General features: G+C 40.9%; 1 protein-coding gene across 4 annotated transcripts in view; it reads left to right on the forward strand.

Moving 5' to 3' along the window:
- The window catches only part of ZNF385B (zinc finger protein 385B), a 371,095-nt gene that overhangs the window by 272,625 nt on the left and 82,927 nt on the right, over positions 1 to 15,543 (forward strand). Inside the window, exon 1 of one of the 4 annotated variants that reach the window (XM_036254061.1) lies at positions 10,387 to 10,439. The exons of the other annotated variants lie outside the window; for them this stretch is intronic. The gene's annotated coding sequence lies outside the window, so the exon portion shown is untranslated. Of the gene's footprint in view, positions 1 to 10,386; positions 10,440 to 15,543 lie in introns of those variants that run through there. 4 annotated transcript variants of the gene reach the window in all.

The raw sequence follows: 15,543 nt of genomic DNA on the forward strand, positions 1-15,543 counted from the left end.
GCTCCAACCAACTGAGCCACCCAGCCAGGGCTAGACTTAATTTTTTCAGGAAAGCCTTACTGGGCACTCATGAAAAAGTTATGCTCTCTCAGCATACGAGAGTTATTCCTATCATCACACTTATCACTGTGTATTTTAAATGTGCCTGCAGTTAAGTGAACTCTTCACGAGCCAGCTAGCTCCACGAGGGCAGGAACCGAGACCTTGTCCATCGTTGTACCCATAGCGCCGAGTGCGTGTCGCTTATAGTCGGCCATTAAACATCAGTGATGTTTGGATAGATGGGTTTCATACCAGGTCACCATTAAAGGTAGAATGAGGAAAATAGGAACCAAAACACACACGGAACCAAGCCAAGGGATCGAAGGACCAGGAGAGCCAAGAGAGGGCAGCGCTGGGAAGCAGAAAAGCAGACCCTACCCATCCTACCTTTTGTGAATACAAATTGAGGCCCACATATATCTGTTTTTTAAATTTTCACCTGAGGATATGTTTTTATTGATGTTCAGAGAGAAAAAGGAAGAGGGGAGAGAGAGAGAAACATCAATGTGAGAGAGAAACATCGATTGGTTGCCTCCTGTTCATGCCCCAACCAGAGATGGTTCCCACAACCTAGGTATGTGTCCTACTCAGAAGGGAACCCACAGCCTTTTGGTGTATGGGATGATGCTCCATCTAACTGAGCCACCCGGCTAGGGCCTACATACATCTGTTTTAAAGTTAAAAATCAAGCCACTAAGCTGATAAATACAGTATATGTTATCCTCTTACAGTGACAAATGTATAGTCATAAAATCCCGAGAAGGCCAGGTGTGATTTTAGAATTCCCAGATACCTCAAAGCCCTGTGGCAGAACATGGAATCACAGTGTGGCTCCTGTCCTGCCCCCTTTCCTCCCACCCCCAGCTCAGTCCTGTACTCCAGCAGCCTGGCCGCATGCCCCACTACCAACTCCAGCTACAATTCCTGAAAACAGCCATCCAGAGGCCACTGCCTGGCCCCTGCAGGTGTTGTCTACCTCAGGGGACAGATCTGGAAAAGACACCTTTGCAGGCCCTGGGAGTGGTTCTGGAGCTATTAGGACATAGACAAATGGAATCCCAAGGACCCAGAATGTGGTGTAGACATGGGGGAAGGAGAGCGTAGACTCCGTGTGGGTCTATTACCTTGTCCTGCAGACTGGGGAGAAGCTGGGTAGAAAGCTTTGTATCCACGAGTGATAATGCAAGCAGAAGATCACCTGGATTTATTCTAGAACTTGTACCCCTGCTATACTCCTAGTATATACCTGTAAGGTTATAGCATTAGCAAGGACCGTCTAATGTTATATGTTTTTTAAAAACCCATTCAAATATATAAATAAACCTTAAAGGTTGTAGATACATCTTTCCTAAGCAACCTCTTAATTGTTTATACTTCAAGATCATGCGACTCTCTGTTCTGTTATATTCTGGGAAGCAGTTTAAACTGGTGCCTAGGAGCACATTCTTTCAAGTTAAAACAGGGTTCTGAGTTGTTCCTTTGGTGGCTTTGGAGCCCTCGGCAGGGTGCTTCATCTGCTGAGTAGATGTAATAAAATCTTCTAGGATTGTAGTGAAAGTACATGAGGTTAAAAGTCTTTAAAAGGCTTAGCTCAAGTAAATGCTCACTAGATCATAGTGCTGTCTGTCAGCATCATCATAATCGCTGTCATTATTTTCACAGCTGTTATTGTCTGTAACTGTTTCAATGACCTTGGGCAAGTCATGGAACCTCCCAGAACCTCAATTTCTTCATCCTTAAAATGAAATCTTTGGAGCAGAGGATAACTAAAGTTCTGTCCACTTAAGAGCAGAGATTTTTTTTGAAGTTTCTTCTTTTTCAGTTTGCATGAAACCTGAGCTTGACCTCCAGGCTATGTTGTAAATTTTTAACGGAACTTAGCTACTATTCATATGATACCACGATGTGTTCTATTTTAAACAAGGCTGCTATTGAATAATCTGAATCTTTTGTGAAAACTGAAACACTCTGGGTTACATCTGCAGTTTATGAAGCAAGTCTTTGCCTTACAGAAAGATTCACTGGAGAGGAACTTTATTCGGAAGCTCCTCTTATACATTAAAAATCATATTTGACTTACAAAAAAAGGGTATTCAGTTTGCTTACAGTTTTTCAGAAACATATGCAGAGATTTTTAATCTCTTTGAATCACAGAATCCTTTGAGAAATGATTAAATCTGATTCCATTCTCCCTGACATGAGCATTTGTTTGGGGCTTTGTTTTGGTGTGGGCTTTATGCCAGAGAGATTTAAATGAGCATCCACGGACCCCTTTTCTCAAAGAATTGCATGCAGGTATTTGCCAGCCTTGAGCTGACAACTGATCCTTCCCCTCCCCAGTGTTTCTGTGTCATCTCACTGTAGCTGGGATGACTTGCAGGAGTGCTGTGATGCTGTTGGGACACGGGGCAGGCGCAGAGCTCAGGAATGATGGGTTCTCTAGACTGGACACGATTCAAAAGTTTTGATCCCCTACGTGCCCCAGCAAAGGTTCTGGCTGACATCTGTGTAAAAGAGTTGTCAGCTGAACAGCAGAGATGTGGCCTGTCAGCCTCAGATTGTCCCATTTGCCAAGTCTCACGTGGGAAAAGTGAAGACAGCCCCATTTGGAAAGAAGACCTGCTTTCTGAAAGATTTATTACAGAAGGATCATGTTGCACAATATGTGCCATGTTCAGTAGGTTCAACTCCTCCTTGATTCATTCACATTTCATAAGAAAGCTAATTCATGGCTTTAAAAAGGAAGGAGTAGGTGGGGTTAGAATACATGAAGGGCTCGTATGAATGACAAAACAACCTGAGTCTTACTGGCATTCTGTCTTGGTTCTAAGCTAATATTGAATTTTCTTTATAAATAACCTGGCCCAATATTAGGCAGAAATCTGAGTTTTGCACACTTAATGACTTTATAGATTAAGATGAGGTCTGAATCCCCGTGTTCGAACCTGTCAGAATCGAACATTCTAGGTGAGTTGGGAATAACGCCCAGAAATCCATTTTTGGTTTCGAGTCATTTTAAGATATGCTATCTTATCACAGACTTCACAGTGTGTCCTAGAAAACCATGCTGTTTTCACAGTGATATTAAAGGCACAGTGAGATTTGGTATTTGGTTTAGATTTTCCTCCTGATTTCCCACATGATATAGAACTGCTTCGTGAAGTCATTTGCTAAGCTCCTCAGACCTTTATTTGGCAGCAATGAGAAGAACAACTACTTAAAACTGTTTGGAAGTGGAACATGCATATTTAGAAGTAACTGACATCTAATATGTAATTTTTCTTATGTGCTGTGTATGGTGCAAGAGCTTCTCTACCAGTGTGAGGACAGGCCGTGTGTTTGCAGGCAGCATAGTGTGATGGTTCAGGTACGTGCTCCAGAGCCCGACGGTGTGCGTGTGAATCTCAGCCCTGCCACTTACCTGTTTTGTGACCTTGAGCCACATACTTAATCTTTCTGTGTCGTTTCCTCATGTACAAAATGCAGATAATGGCAAGTTCCTCCCTTACTGAGTTAATTTGAAGATTGGTTGAATTACTTTATGCATGAAAGTCTTAGAACAGTGTTGGCATATAATAAATGTTATGTGTTGGCCATTGTACAGATGAGTCAAGATAAGCAATAAAATGTGCTTTAACGTTAGAAGGTTCAAAAAGTAAGTTCATCCTTAGTTTAGGATGAGGCTTTTACACTGAGTGTATTCTTATCTCTGTCTTGAGAAAGGTCTGACGAGGACAGCTGCCATTCCGTCTGCTCCCTATATCAAGTCCACATAGCAGCGGGTCCCCTAACATCTGTGGGCTGAGGATCCTCGTGCACCTGCAAGTGGAAATATGCACTAAGGATTTGGTAGATTGAATAAATACCATGTCTCACACCTACCCAACATACTCTTGCCAAATGTATGTCAGCTCTACTAGGATAATGAAATACCTTTATCTTAAACGGTGCCGACTTCACAACAGCATTGTGTATAATCAGCGAATACTAAGGGGAAGAAAAACTGTAATAACACGTGAGGAGTTCTTCAAAACATTTATTCCTTAAAACGTGTCTTTATGCTTGAAAAGGCTGAGGAAGTATAGTCATTCATTCATTCGTTCATTCATTCATTCATTTATTCATTTAAAATAGGTATTGAGTGTCTACCATAGGTTTGGCACTGTTCTAGAAGCTGGGAATAGAGCACCTAGAATATAGACGTTGCTGTAATAGAGGTTATATTGTAGTGAATATAATGAACAAGTAAACAAATAAAGCAAGATACTTTTAGAGACAGGTAAGTGGTGGAGTAAATAAAGCAGACAATGTGGTAGAGGAAAGGCCTTGCTGAAGCTCGGCTGAGGCAAATGAATTGGGGAAAGAGTTTCATGCTGAGGGAACAGCAAAGGCGAAAGCCCTGACATAAGAGTGAATTTGACATGTTTGGGAAAAGAACTAAAGCTCAGATCTTGGTTGGGGAAGGGAGATAGGAGGGGTTACAGAGTGAGGTCCTGGAAGTAACAGAGACTTCATCACGTGCTGTCTGCTGTGGTAAGGTTTTATTCACGGTGTAGTAGGAAACCATTATGCACTGGAGTAACATGATACGGTTTGTATTTTTAAACTGCTTGGCTGCTGTGTGGAGAACCAAGTATAGGGGCACATAAGTGGTCCCAGAAAGGTCCGTTGAGAGCCATTAGCTGTACTCCAGATAGATGTTGATGGCTTGGACTAAAATGAGGCAGAGACATGGAGAGAAGCAGAAAGATTTGCAATATATGTTGGAAGTAGAGACAGCAGGACTTGCTAATAGTCTGAGTGTAGGTGGTAAGCAAAAGGAAGAACCAAGGAGTCACATATTTTATCCTCTCTGTCACGTCCTGCCTTCACTGTGAAACGGTCTCCAGCCATTATGACTCACTTTTGCCCCCCCCCCCTTGGTGCAGCAGTTGTTTTTCAGTTCATAGTATGTGCAAGGCACAGTTCTAGGTGCTTCGAGTCCATTAATGAACAAAGCTCCCTGCCCCGTGGAGGTTATGTTCTCCTCTCCTGTACTTCTTCTCTGCCTGTGCCCATAATCCACACTGAGTTTCATGTCTTAGTATTCGTCTCTAATCGTTTCAGATATATTGTTCTCCAAATAGACAGTTACCTTCTTAAGGACCAGGGACCGCAGTTTTCAGTCTACCATAATGTCGCGCACAGTGCTGGGGGAGCAAAAGTAACCATGAGAAGTTGTCGTTTCATAGATAAGTTCTTGTTCAGGGACCTGCCTACTTTAAATAAGTACATTTGTGAAAATTTAAAGTTGCAATTCAGATCATTGGAAAGGCAATCATTTTTCCATTAAAAAAGAATTATTTACTTACTCAAGAGCTACTTTAAAATAACAGACTCCCCTAATGAAAGTAATTAAAAGTTTATTAACGGGTCATTATGTATTTGTCAGGGGATGTGGGTAAAGGAACTGAAGCTAGAGTATCAGTCGTCAAAATCAATTTAAAATGATCCAGAATGGAGACAAAGGAGCTGAAATTTAGAATGTAAGAGAAAAGAAAACGAGTTCTGATTTCTAAAAATGTAAGTGTGTAGACAATTTCATAGAGGGCTTTTAGTTTCTAAATTTACAACTTATAATTGACAATTATGAATTGATTCTTTAACTAGATCATGTCCATCCCAGCAATGAAAAGTAATCATTGGAATATACAAGAAAATTGGCTTCTGGTTATGGCTTTCTGACTATGTCTTAAAATACAAAGAAGAATAGAAAATTCATGATTTTATGTTTTGCAAGGAAGGCTGAACATCTTCACAAACAGTCATAGGATATTGATTCCTTTTCAAGACCCCATATAATGTTGACATTGAGGTGCTATTGCTAGTGTGATGTTCTATCTAACACACTCTCTTGTGGGTTAATTAAGCTGAGAACTATCCCAGTGATCCAATGATCATTTATGACTGTTTTTATGGAAAATGCTACTGAGTTCTAGAATGCTAACATTAAACCCAAGGTTAGGAACACATCCCAGTTATAAGGGGTCCTATTAAACTTCTTTCTTTAATTCCCATAAACCACTTATTCTTTGAAGACCACCATGGTTATCAACGGGAAAAAAAAAACCTTTAATCAGGTAGTAGCAGCAACACAGCTCTTATAATAAGAGTACACGTATTGTTCCCTTTACCTCAGCTGTCATTCAGCACATTCATTAAAGTGTTTACCCTGGGCAAGGCATTAGGCAAACAGCAGTAAATCGAGTGAGGTCACTGACCCAAAGGAGCTTAAAGCTCCTTGGGGAAAGAGACACATATCCAATAGAATGTCTCACATGTAAGAAAGATGCAGATTAAATGTGTCGTGGGTTCAGAAGAGAGCAAGACACTTTCTTCTGAAGGAAGTGTGAAGGCTTCCAGGAAGAGATGACATTTAAAATGCCACTGAAATATGGAGAACATTTGGAAGGGGACAGAAAGGGAAGGGCATCCTGGGAAGCACGAGCAAAGTGACAACTAAGAAAATGTGCACGTGCAAGAACTGCGGCTCCCTGGAGTGGACGGCTCTGTAAGGCGCGCCCAGGAGCCAGGGACGGAAAGGAAGGTCCCACGTGGTCCTTGCCCTGAAGGAATAGGGCAGCTTAGCGTATTTTAGAAGATGTGAGTAAGAAAATGGTTTTCAGTTCAGTTTGAGGATGGTGATGGATACTGAGGTGTTGGAATTGTATTCTCTGGCAATGGCTTTGGTGATGGTGATAGTAACGCCTATTATTTACCAAATCTTTCAATGGTCTATGCACTTTAGTTAGAATTTACATGTCTTGGTTCCTTCAGGTCTCCTCTTTAGATATGATTCCTGATTGATTTCTATTTGACAGCTGAGAAAACTGGGGCTGAGCAAGTTAATTAAGTCATTTAATGTTGTCCAGATGGTAAGTAACAAAGTAGGGATTTAAACAGGTGTGGGATTTCGGAGGCCTTACATCACCAAGGGGAGTCATAGAAGACATTTGAGTAGGCAAATGATTGAGTCAGGCTGTTTTTATTCAGAATGTATTTGAGTGCACCATGATTAAAGGATGATGAGTAAATAGCTAATGGAGATCTAACTGAAGGTGGTGGTGATAGGTACAAAAAGGGGAAGGAGGTGAAAGACGTCATAAAGATAAAGATAACTAACTTGATTTAGGGACAAGGAAGAGGGAGAAGTCAAATACAGCTTCAAGATTTAGAGTCTGTGTAACTGGGAGACTCATAGTTCCGGGAAGCAACGAAAGAGTGCAGAGGACTGTCTCTTGAGGCCAGGGAAGCTGGGATGGCTGGTATAATTTTGTACAACTGAAGTTTTGGTGCCAACAGGATACATGTGGGAGGGGTGCAGCAGGTGGTTGGAAATACAAAAGCTGAGCTTGGAAAAGAGGTGGTTTAGATATGGGATCATATTCTACCAATGCTTTCAAGGTCACGGAGGACTTATAAAGAACTTCAGAACTATAGTTTTATTAGGCTGGAGAAACCCGAAGTCAGATCACTGGATTTATGAAGTGAAGAGATAGTAAAACGTAAAAAGGAAAGTGTAGGCTACTCTAAAAGGAACGAAAAGTTATGGGATATAAGATAATTGTTGGTAGACAAAGAGGCTAACAGGAATGAGACAAATCATCTGTTTTCCTTCCAAGTAAAATGACTGAAGAAAGATGGTGGCTGAAGGAGTAAAATCTTGGAATCGTTGGGCCTGTATTAACTCAAGGGCACAGGTGATGGTTTTGACGGGTGCGGGATGCTGGTGCCTCTTTCAGATTCATCCAGTCTTTCTCCATTTTTAGAGGACCACGTAAATGCTACTTCTCTGCTAAGCCTCCATCTCTCCTATAGTGCCCCCCATAGAGGCTTAAACGTTCCGTATCCCATTCTCCTCCTACTCAGTACATGCATGACTGTAGACCAGCGGTTCTCAAACTTCAGTGTTCTGCAAGTCACCTAGAGGTCTGGTTAACACATAAATTGCTGGGTCTCAACCCGAGTTTGTGATTCTGCAGGTTTGGGATAGAGCCTGGGGATTTGCTTCGCTAACAAGTTCTCAGGTGATGCAGATGCTGGGGACCATACTTTGTATACTTTTGAGCTAAGCTATGCATCTATGAAAGATAGCAATAAAAGGTTTGGGGTTTGAGGATGGACTAGTGTGCCAGACGTGGAAATGTTCTAGAAAAATACTCCCAGAATCAGGCATGATTTAAGGGCAGGCAAAAAAAAAAAAAGGAATGTTGTGCCTACCTCCATGAAAGACAAATACTTCAAAGGAAGTATTAACATAATCCCTACTGAACAAAGGATTTTCATAGGAGAGGTCTAAGTTCTGTCATAGGTGTCAATTTTTTTTTAATAAAATAAAAAATTGAAAACCACAGCAGTGGCTATAACTGTATTTTAATTACGAAAAACTAAATAAATATTATGTGAGCATGAAGTGCACAATTGTTATTTGGGGGAAAATTAAGTATAGAGCTAGCATACCATGTTTTATTTAGAATGCTATTTTGTCATAATAACTGAAATCATTGGGCCTGGAAATATGCACCTTTTCTAAGAGCTGGTTTATAATTACTATTTTGATTGCTGCATCTAATTATTCCCTTAGGTTTACCTGTCCTTGATAGTTACCATGCAAATCTGACATAAACAGATACACCAAATCGCTGAATTTGAGTAGGTGTAATTTGTTCTGTATGTCACTAAAGTATTGGCTATGGTTAGCAAATGTGCTAAAGTGCACAACCAAAGGTGTAAAATCTTTCCTGACATTTGCAAACATCAGTTATTTCAAGTTTTGTTTTGTTTTTTGTTTTTTAGCTAGATGCCTGCTAAACTAACTCATCAGTATCAATGACAGTTAGCTTAGCATAAGCAAAACAACAGTCAGTCATAGCCACACTGTGTAACATGGATATATCAGAAGCCTTTTTCTGATCACATGGTCAGATGCCACTAGATGGAAAGTGAAATTAGTTAGATATATGAGTAAATGATGTATTATTTAGTTCCAAGCCTGCACAACTTCTAATTTCATCATGATTATTCCCCCATATAACTGAAATTAGGTTTTGAATTGAAATGCAGAAACCCCTCCATTAATCAAGTGGTCAAATTAAACATCAAATTATCTGCTGTAGTTTTTTTTTTTTTAATTATATGCTGTGAATCTTTATTTAAAACCTAAAAATCCACAGGAAAGGGAACACATTTTCACGCCTAAGAGTATGTAAATAAATTATCCTGGACTAACAATATAAATAAAGTTCCTATTTTGAGAATATATTTCTTTTTGAAATAAAAAGCAATTTTAAGATAAAGATGTAGTTGCCCACCTAGAAGAGAAAAGAAATCCCCTTAAGTGATACCAAGAATTCCTAATTGTTAAAATACATACATACTTGACAGAATTGAATGGCTCCTCTGAGAAGGAGAAGTGGGTGTCAGATTATTTTATTTCATTCTGACTGTGACAAAGTGGTAGTTTCTTGGAGATACTCAGAAAAATTACATGAAAGAAAGTAACTTGTCAGTCTTTTAGGATATATTTGGTTCAGTGTCCTCAGGAGGTAGCCTGCCCTCTCTCAGGAATCAAGTTGCAAACACTACCCTCAATAGTAATTAGAGCTAAGCGGCAATTAGGGGACCTAGGATTTGTTCAGATGCATTGCCTGTCTCCTAGCACCACATTTCACAGGAACACCAGGTTGAAATCATGGAATTATTTATCTCTCCATGTAATACCTCATAAAATACTCAAATGCAGAGGTGACCGCGGGCCGTAATCTTAAAAGCCAAGGTAAGCATTGCAGGCTGATTGGCACTGACACCTCAGGGAACTTTTTCGCGAAGTATGGGACAGAACTGCTAAACCATGACAATTTCAGGAGAAGAAAAAGTAATCAGAATTAGAGCAAACAGAATTTGCTGATTCCTCAACTCCCTTGCCCAGTATCACCTTGGTTTTCCAAACTTGTTTTTATTCCAATTGTAATATTGAGTCACTTTGCTAAATATAATGAAATGGGACTGAGCTCCCACATTTCATTTATCTTGATGAACTACGGTTTCTTTTTCTTTTGGAGCTCGGCTCAGAATGACGACTAGGTGAAAATGAGATGCAAGTGTGTTAGAAGCCTCCTGTCCTCTCTCTTCAGGAAGTGTGTTGAAAGCGGTGCGTGTTCTGAACGTGCACGCAGACGGACAGAACAGTGGCCGTCGCCTACGATAACACTGAGTGACGTGGGCTGTTTGCACTCTTGTCACATGATTTTTATGATGGGTGCATTTCAACTTTTTAATCTTCCATCCAGTTCAAGTCAAAACCCAATGGCTTCATGTTTCTTTAGACCCTTGGGCATAGAGATCTCTCTGGAAACCAGGTAAGTTTAGCTCCTCAAGAGGGAGTATTGTCTGTATGTGGCTAGATGTACTTTGCGTGTATACAATAGGTGTTTGTGAAATTCTCCGTCTCTTGTTTTTACATCATGGCTTTAGTTTTCCCCCACCTAAAAAAATCCTTTTTCTTTCAATTTTGCCATTTTAAAAAAACATGAGCCAATATTACTGTTAGGAAAGAGCTTAGAAAGTCCTAGGAAGATGTTTTTATCTCGGAGTCCCCAGCGGGATTTCAGGGGGTTTGGAAAACATTGAAAGAGCATCAGCTTCTTCTATCCTACTCAATGGTGGATTAGAAAGGTAAACCTGTGGATTCGTTATACTCGGGCAAAAAAATGAATAGACTAAAGCCAATGCAAGATGCTGGAGACCATGATGTGGGAGCGCTTAGCAGATACTGTTGCCCAGTGTAGTTACCACTACTGGAAATTTCTGTATATTTGCTTAGTCTTGGAATTCTTTATCCTTGAGCATCATTTTCTTTATCAGGAAAATGTGGTATGATTGTAAGCCAGGTAACAGTTTAGAAGTGTACTTATTACATGGAAAAGCACCTTATGCTCATCAATGAAAAGTCATAGTATTTATGTAATCCAGGACAGTGATGATGAATTTCTATAAAAATATACTGTTAAATACTATGGTAGATGTGTTTGAAATTGATGCGACTACATGAGACATTGCCATAGATATGGCCTTAATTTAATTGTTTTATCTTGTCACAGGGACAGACTTGTTCTCATATTAGCAAAATCTTGCTATTAATCTTTTGGTTTACAGAAGCAAATATTGAAAACAAAACTAATATAATATAGCTCCAAAGCAAGGCAAACGACAAATTTTGAGTGTTTTCCTAGTTCGTTGGCAGTATTACAGTGAGAGGGACCGAGACTGAGATGAAACAGACAGGCATACACACATAAAGAGATAAGAAGAGACCGAGAATTGACACAAGCATGAGAGAGACAGAGATGAGAGAGGCAGAAAAGACCAGCAGGTGAGAGGAGGGAGCCCAGTGGGACAGGTATCCGACAGGACAGAGAAAATGGTGTTAGAGAAAGCAGGGCAGACACCAGTCCATCAAAGTTTGGAAACAGAGACTGTATAATTTTGGGACTTTGGATTCTTTTTGCATTTTCTTTAAGTGGAAACATGCTTTGTCAAATGAAATACATTGAGCACCAGGTCCTTTTTTATGAATCGTTTACTTTCCATTTGTGTCCTTCAAAGCAAAAGGAGCTTAAAAAGCTGTTTGAAGTTCAGAAGAGACCAAGAGTCGAAATAAATGTTTGTCTAAAAGAAAATATTTCCATTCCTTTGTTGCCTTATAAAGCAGATCATTGAAAAGGAAAGTGATGAGTGCTATGATTACATTCTCTACTTTCCAAGGGGCTCCTTACCAAAATAGCATTGTCTTTGACTTTTGGAGCTCACTGGGCCAGTGAGGAGTCATTTGGGAGGCCAAAAAGAAATTCCACAGAAGAAAAACTGGTACAAAGTAGGTATAATGGTACAAGAATAAACATGATACACACAGACGGGGGCAATCATTTATGATGAATCACTTCCAATGCAGAAAATCCTTGGGCATTCATCAGAGGGCCTTATCTGATGCTGTTTTGCATATCACTAGTGCCCCAGAAGCTGCCTGCCCGACTGAAGCAAGTAGCATCAATTTCTAGGATGTCAGGACAATGGCAGATTTCCAAGAAGGGAGGGCAGGGATTGGCCATTCAGCTCAATGCTCACTAAAGATGCTTTGGAGTACAAACGTCCCCTGGGTCACAGGAGTCTCCATGTCTCTCAGGATAATGGTGATATCGCATTGTCTCCCAGTTGCCCAGGTCCTTTGTTTGAAGGGGTTAGATGTCCTGCTTAACTAGATTGTTCTTGCTCATTTAGTTATTGTTCTGCAATCCTTTATTCTATACAGATTTCCGCCACACACTCCAAAGATGAAAAGGGATGAAATTATTTTAGGAGTGAGATGTTAGGGAATTCCCAGTAAGGAATTGGTGCTAATTCTAGTCCACTCTAATTAAACCAAACGTCTCTTTCCAAATCCCCCTCATCCTTTTCCTCATTCTAACCCCCTATCACTCACAACCTCTGCTCGCCCATCCCCGGCATGGCTAGATCGGTCGCCTCGCACCAGATTTCCACAGGCTGCACTGATGCTCCCCTGAAGCTAGCGCTGCAGCCCGGCTGCCGCTGGGCGAACTGCTTCTGCTCCTGGGTGAAATGGTTTCTTGGCTGATGGAGGACCAAGAGAGGTCTCTTCAGTGATGGTCGCCGTGATTATAATACTCCACTAGAATTTTTTCTGAATACCCCATAGTGTATTAGAATTGTGGTGGCCATGGCATACGCATACAAAAAGAAAAAAAGGGCTACAACACAATTTTGACCATTTCTATTTATTCCCAAATTGTGCTTTCTATCTAGAAACCTATCACTTAAAAAAAACACACAAAAAAAAACATGGGCAACAGCTTTTGAATAGCTTTGGAATGTTGAAATGTTTGGTTAATATTTAAGCGTAGGGAAATCTCTTTTCTCTACAGAGGTGGGAGGAAAGAGCACTGGCAGAACAAATATTAACTCTGTTTCTTTAAATTGAGCAAGCTTCTGGGGGGAAATATCCTTTTAAAAGGACCATTAAGTAAACCACTGTTCCCTTTTTTTTTTTTTCTTTTTGGTTCTTAAATGCAAATAGCCTAGACACTGAGTGTAAGAACTGAAATTCTCTGAAACTAGGGGGCAAAGCATTTTAAGTCCTGGGGCTAGAATTTATGGCAGCAGCTGGGTGCTCTGACCTCCTGAGTTGCGGAATGTGGCCCCTACAGCAAAGCCTTTGTGTGAGCTGCAGAGGAGAGGTCTAAAGAGCCAGAGTCCTCCAAGGCCCTGCAGCTTCGATCTGCTCCAATGGAAGGTCAGTTGCCATTGCTTAAAAAATATATATGTCTTTGCAGATAGCATTTTGCTTGCAGTTTGGATAGTACTTCAATGTAGAAACCACCAACAGAAGTGTGAGTATGCCTCCTACTCTGAGGCTCTTTGAATTAGCGATATTGATCCACACTGTACAATTAAAAGCATCGTTTTAATGTGTTTTTTTTCCCCCATTGGGAGTATTAGAAGAATTATTTAAAATGTGGTGTTACAATCAATCATCAGACATTTTTTAAAAAGGAGAGAAATGTTGGATCTAGACTGTTTGGGCTTTTCTCTTTCATTTAATTTCTTTCTTCCATTAGTCATATTACTAAAACATTAAAATTAAAATCTCATTTGGAAATGAATACTTCTAAATTTCAGTCAAAATATAAAGAGAAAACAGACCAAACACCAGTCTACTTAATTTTTTTTTTAACGATAACTATAATATATGATTCTTACACACATCTTTCATCGTACAGACTTTAATATTCCAACAGTGTCCCTGAGCAGGAAGCTCTGGGTTCGATTCCACCGCCGTGTTGGAAATAGGGTTCTTCCATGGAGTCACAAGAAAGGCGTTTCAGGAGCCCGCACACAGGAGGATGAGGTGCAGTGGTCAGATTTATTGGAGTAAAAATGAAGGACTGCCCCAGGTGCCCGATGTCTCATCCAAGACCAGCTCTGTCTCCCTGTGGAGTAAGTCCAGTCTCTGGGGCCACAGGCCTGCCCTTGACCTTACCAAGCCCAGGAGGACCAGGGCCCGAGATGCAGAGCTTCTCTGTGTCTCATTCGCCCATCTGCACATCTGCCGCCAGGGCTGTGCTTGGGCCGCATCTGGCACTGCACTTGGACCCACGAAGCTGCTACCGAGAGAGAATGCCCCAACAGGTGGACCTTTGTTCAGCTTAGATTATATACCCTTGGGTTTGGGAAGGGGTAAGCCTTTTTCAAACTAACCAATCTCTTTCCTTGCTTTTCGGGGGCTTGTGCTGGGGCCTCCCCCTAACCAATCCTTTTTCTGGATCTTCTGGGGTTTTGTATCCCTTATCCAATCCGATCCTTTTCCCAGGCAAGACTCCACCCCTTTATGTCGCCATTTTGGCTCCTACTATACCTGCCTCAAAGTTTGGCCTCCTCATCTGGTTTCTGCTGTGCATGTGCTAACCTCCCCCCGCACCATCTTGGTTTCTACTGGGCATGTGTCCGGCAGAGGCATTTCCTCTTGATGTTTATTCCTCCCCCTCATAGCCTGGGTGAGTGGGCCAGTTATCCCCCAGGGAGCTTGGGAAGCTGGTCCTTCCTCCCTGCAGGGGGTGGGGTGAGGATGGAGGGATGTTGTTAATCCTCTTGGTGGGGATTCGGGTACCCCCTGGGGTGTCTGGAAACAATAGCTTCTTAGTTAATCTGGCTTAATGTCTGATTCCATTTGCTCCCTTTCTTTATTAATATGGACTAGCTACCTACCCTCACAACCACACAGGTACCATACTGGGTTAAGTTCTCCCAATTACATTTTCCCCATATAAAATGATTTCTGAATTATGTTTACCTCTAAAACTTTATGAAGTATAATTCCTCTAGAAATACTCAGTTTGAGAAATCTAGTTGTTTTCCTAAGAAAGTCTGTATTTTTAGGAAGGTTTCTTTTAAAAAGTCCTAGTTCTATGCTGCCATTAGGTCCCTCCATGCTGTAAGGGGAGAGCAAATACTTTCTCTGCCTGTAACGAAAAGAGGCCTCAGGCCTCAGAAAAGTGTCTTGATGCTGCAGACAGGGTTCATGGGCACATGTAGCTCAGGACCATCTCTCTGGGTCTTTTTGCCAGAAAATTTCGTCAGGCTACTGTGACCTCCCAATCCACTCTCGACCTCAGACAATTTTAGTAAATCCCTGTCTGGAGATAATTTTGGCTTCTTTAAAGGCTTAGTAATTTAGGGACTAAGCACATGACATTCCGTTTTGATAAGTCAGGTATATTAAAAACAATTTCAAAAAACTTGACAAAGCATTTGTCAGAACCTTGTTTTTGTTTTTTTTTTTCTTTTTTGAGTTTCCTTCCTTGCATGGTCATGCTTAATACTATCAGGTTATAAGTGGGAAAACTATAACAGAGCAAAATATTTTAAAATATTCTAAAAATTCAGCTTAAA

The sequence above is a fragment of the Molossus molossus genome, unplaced genomic scaffold, assembly GCF_014108415.1.
Source record: "Molossus molossus isolate mMolMol1 unplaced genomic scaffold, mMolMol1.p scaffold_m16_p_11, whole genome shotgun sequence".
Lineage (NCBI taxonomy): Eukaryota > Metazoa > Chordata > Mammalia > Chiroptera > Molossidae > Molossus > Molossus molossus.